Below are 5,025 nucleotides of genomic sequence, written 5' to 3'. Positions count from 1 at the left end.
AGAGACTTTATGGTTTTGAATAAAATGCTGAATATAATAGCAATATGATTTTATAATTGTGTCAGAGCTTTAAAATATAAAAGTAACATAAGAAAAGCAAAAGGAAAAGCCATAGAATTCATACTTAAAAGGAGATAATGTCCTGAGACAGTGTCATCTTTATTCTTATATTTAGACTCTGGAGATTCACATGGTGAAAAATGTGATCACACTATATGGAAGAAGCATTAATAATGAATACAAATGCATTCCTTAAAATATACACACAATTAAAGGTCCTCAGGATACACATGGTATAATACGATCACGAAGTTTAGTAATACAGTTGTAGCATTATAAATGAGCTTTGATGACAGGTGGGCCTACTGGTCCATCTTAACTCATGACTTGTGGACGTTGTCCTAATAGATTTCTGGAAGTGACAAGATTATTCCCATAATCACAGGAGCAACACTTATGGATTCACAAGGAAAGGGAGTAGACATTTTCAGGTGGCAAACACAGGATGAAAAGACTATCATCATGGTACTCATAGCCTTTTGGTGGGACTACTGGAGACATTATTACAGAGCATACAGAAGAGGCTGGTGAGATGTTGATGAGATAAAGTGAGATGCCTTGAGAGTCTAGGAATAATGCTTTCAGATTAAAATGTCACACAATCTTGTATGTATCTCCTAGCAAACCGGGAGAATTCTCCAGAATTAGTCTCTTAAGACATAAGGTTGACTTAGACCCATTCTGTCTCCTACTGAATCCTTTTCATTTACACCATCATAACAGTGATAGTATTTACTTTATCTTGTTGCTAGGCAAACTAAATAGGTTACAATACATAGAAACACTGAACACCAACTTGGCAGAGAGGAATCTCCCTAGCTGTTTCTTCATGCAAGCATGCCCATGTCCAGGGTAATTCTTCTCTCTTATTTGTTGTTCAGATGATAAACAGCTCAAAGGGTCACTAGGAAGTCAGTGTGTAGGCAACACATTGGTAGCCAGAAGCTATCACATCTCTAGGAGTGTGCCTGTCTGCTTAGCGATCTTTCTGGTGCAGAGAAGCAAATTCCAAGTGTCCTGGAGTGAGTAAGTCCTGTGGCATGAGCAGTCTTCACAGTGACCAGCCCATGTCAAAACCATGGTAATCACAAGTCCTCCTTCCAATCTTCTTCTGCCATGTCCCTGATCATTGCCAAAGAGCGATATGCAAGATGATCTAGAAAAGGAGATAAGGGTTTTGTTTTGAGTGTCTGTGTATGTGTGTAAAGACTTGTTGTCCCCAAAGTTTGAACTGAACACTATCTGGCGTTGTAATCAAACTGACAGCACAATTTATTTTCTGCTCAACCACTGTAATCTACCCCTCCCTTTGCCCACAGAGTGTTGTGGCCCAATTTCTTTCTAATATCTCAGGAAATGCTTTGTGAGCAAATTAAAGGGAAGTCAAGAAGAACTGATCATTATCTATGCAGCAAACAGCATATTGTTCATTTCTACTCTGGCCACAAAAAAAAAAAAAAAAAAAAAAAAAAAGCCCTGGAAATGGTGACTTCCCTCAGGCTGGCACTGCAGCAGTAGTCAAAGGCATGTGGAGCAAGGGACATGACATCAAGCGATGGCGAAATGTAAGCAGTCCAGAGAAAAGCTCCTATCCTAGTTTCCTTTGATTGCTGTAACAAATAGCATGGCCGAAAACCGCTCAAAGGAGAAGTGTTTGTCTTGCACCTTGTCTTAGTTGGGGTTTTACTCCTATGAACAGACACCATGACCACAGCAGCTCTTATAAAGGACATTTAATTAGGGCTGGCTTACAGATTCTAAGGTTCAGTCCATTATCATCATGATGGGAAGTATAGCAGCATTCAGGCAGAAATGGTACTGGAGAACCTGAGAGTTAGGCAACTTATTCCAAAGGCAAACAGGAGAAGACTGTCTTGCAAGCAGCTAGGAGGAAGGTCTCAGAGTCAACCCCTACAGTGAGATACTTCCTCCAATGCCTCACCTATTCCAACAAGGTCACACTTACTCCAACAAGACCATAGAGCCATTCCTCGGACCAAGCATATTCAAACCACCACACGCCAAGATGTCATCATCCATCACTAAGGAAATTCAGGGCTTCCACTTTGGTTTCCTAGGAGACAGGACTTTTCACTGTTCCAGAATAGCATTTTTTAAAACTAGAATACTCTAGTTTTTAAAGACCCAGGGCTTTCTTCTGGAACCTTTCATAGATTCTACTCCTCAATTAAATGGGTAGCTTTTGAGAACTTGAAACATTTAATGTACTGGCTGGTCTTTACTCCTAACAATGCACTTTGGGGAAAAAATTTATTGGCGCTATTAAGGTCACTAATATTTTGACATCCAATTGCCTGATTTTAAATCTCAGTTTTGAAATTTATCAAATACATGATGGGGAACCAAAACTTTCCATTATGATTTACATCAACTGAGAGACCTTAAGGGAAATTGAAAGAATTATATCTACCAGTAGAGTGCACAGTCTACTGCAAACAGTCCAGATGTGAATGTACCTCTTCTCCTGGGTTTACTTTGTATGCACTTCCATTTGTCACCATCCTCTTAAATCACTAGATCTGGGGCTGTGAGCAGGTGCACACAAGTGCTTCCTAAACTAAGGGGCCATAAACCAGTAAGTTGGACAGTTCAGGACTCGTAGCTATGGTCACAGGGCTTCCCCCCTGACATCTTTCTTTCTTTATTTTAGTCAACACAGTATTTTAGTCTTTTTCTCTACCTTAAGGCAGTACTTCCTTCATTTGAAGAACTCTAAGATATTTTACTGGTTTAAGCCTGACATGAAAAGAACGTTTTTACAAATATTTTTAAAGTCAAGTTATGACTGACTCTCTCTCTCTCTCTCTCTCTCTCTCTCTCTCTCTCTCTCTCTCTCTCTCTCAGTATTGCCAGGTATAGTGATGGACTTGAAGGGCATTGGAGAGATAATTTAGATCAAAACAAAACAAAACAAAACAACTAGAGGAACCAGACTTCCTGCTTTCTAGGGGCTAGACCAGTTGATTTACAAGTATATAACTGGGTAGATAATGGGTAGTAGGGAGATTTAAAGTGACCAAGAATCATTGAAGTACTTTAACATTTTTTGTAAGTAAGTTAAAATACATTTTTATACTGAATGCTTGACTGTGGGAGTTCTGAATAAAATTGTATTTGATAACACTTAGCAAGTACAGTGCTTACTAGGGAAACTGTGAAAGGCAGTAATTTCAGAGTTAAGTGTGTTATTCCGTGGGACAAGATAGCAGCACAGCCTCTTATTTCACTTGACATTGCCTAGTGTCTAAGGAGGACAGGAGTATGGTGTGTGTTAAAAGGAATACACTCTTCATGTCTCACCAATTCTGGCTTGCGGTTCTGTGAACTGTTTGCATAGCGAGGAGTGTTTGCAAAGCCCCTTTAATCAATTATTAATCTCTCCCAGAACCAATCCTCACTTTTATGAACTCTTCACCCTCTCACTGATTCTCATCAAGAAACCAGTATGATGGCAATACTAATTTATCGCCACTCTCCTGTACAGGACGTAGCCATGGAGCCCAGCCCGAATGGCATGATCCTGAAGCCCCCACTTCCACAAGGTTGGCAGCAGCGAGTGGACACTGGATTCCAAAAGATCCGCAAATACAAGGCCCAACAGATGAAAGAGCGCTGCATTGCTCCTCGTCCTGCGCCCGGTTCCATCAGGCCCATAGTGAGGTACCCTACAGTTAGATACCACACCAGGGTCAGGGCTGGTAGGGACTTCAGCCTGGAAGAACTCAGAGTGGCTGGTATCCACAAGAAAATGGCTCGCACCATCGGCATCTCTGTGGATCCAAGGAGGCGAAACAAACCCACTGAATCACTACAGGCCAACGTGCAGTGCCTGAAGGAGTACCGCTCCAAGCTCATACTTTTCCTCAGGAAGCCTTCTGCTCCAAAGAAGGGATATAGTTCTGCTGAAGAACTTAAATTGGCCACTCAGCTAACAGGGCCTGTCATACCCATCCAGAATATATTCAGAAAGCCAGTGTTAGCATTTAGTCTAGGCTCCGCCCCCACAGTTGCCTGGCAACAGCCAGGTGTGCCTGCCTCATTATAAAAGGGGCTGCTTGGCCACCTCCTCTCTCTCATTCTTACCCTTGCTCCTGCTCCTTACTCTTTCTTTCTTTCTCCATTCCCCTCCCCCCTCTGTCTCCATATGCTCATGGACCAGTTCTCCCCCCTCCCTCTGCCTGCCTTTTATCTCTACTCTCTCAACTCCTCTCCCCATGACCTGAATAAACTCTATCCTATACTGTACCCTCCTGTGCCTGGTCCCTCAAGGGGAAGGGATATCTCAGCATGGGCCTACAAAGGCACCCCTTTCCACCACATCATACCATGCCTCTACCAAGCATATCTTTGGTCTCCCCTACCTTTTTATAAAACACAACACCCAGGGTTCAGAAAAGAACTTCAAGGCTTTTGCCAGTCTTCGAATGGCCCAGGGCCAATGCCTGGTTCTTTGGCATCTGAGCAAAAAGGGAGAAGGAAGCTGAAGAGCAAGACATTGATAAGAAAAAGTAATGCTGGGCTGGAGTGTTCCAATAAATTTTCCATAAAGAAAAAAATCATTCTAATCTTTAAATACCAGTATAACTTTTTCAGGTTGAGCTATACTTACTTGTGTTAGTGTTCATCAGTCCAGATTTATTATCCAGCAAAATTCGTTCAAAATATAATATTTTAAAGCTTGTGTCCTCTTATACAGATGCCTATTTCTAATGTAGTGTTAGAATGCACATTTAATATTTTGTTCTGTCTGAACACCAATGCCAATAGCCTGCAAGTCTCATTGAATACATTTTTAGTGTATTTGTTACAATGGACTCAAAATGAAGGCTTCTGTTGAAGGACCTTTATTTAAGTATAATCTCCCGATCTCAGCATGAAGCTAACAGGCGGCAAGCACTACTACTATTGAGAAGTTGATAGGTTGAATGATACTTTCATCACTTT

At 41.4% G+C, this 5,025-nt stretch overlaps 1 pseudogene; it reads left to right on the top strand.

Moving 5' to 3' along the window:
- Window positions 1–3,574: 3,574 nt before the first annotated feature.
- On the top strand, window positions 3,575–4,542 carry LOC110299220 (large ribosomal subunit protein eL13-like; annotated as a pseudogene).
- Window positions 4,543–5,025: the final 483 nt, after the last annotated feature.

Source organism: Mus caroli, unplaced genomic scaffold, assembly GCF_978045245.1.
Source record: "Mus caroli unplaced genomic scaffold, Mus_caroli_1 scaffold_8, whole genome shotgun sequence".
NCBI classification, from domain to species: domain Eukaryota; kingdom Metazoa; phylum Chordata; class Mammalia; order Rodentia; family Muridae; genus Mus; species Mus caroli.
This window is presented reverse-complemented; position numbering and strand designations above follow the sequence as displayed.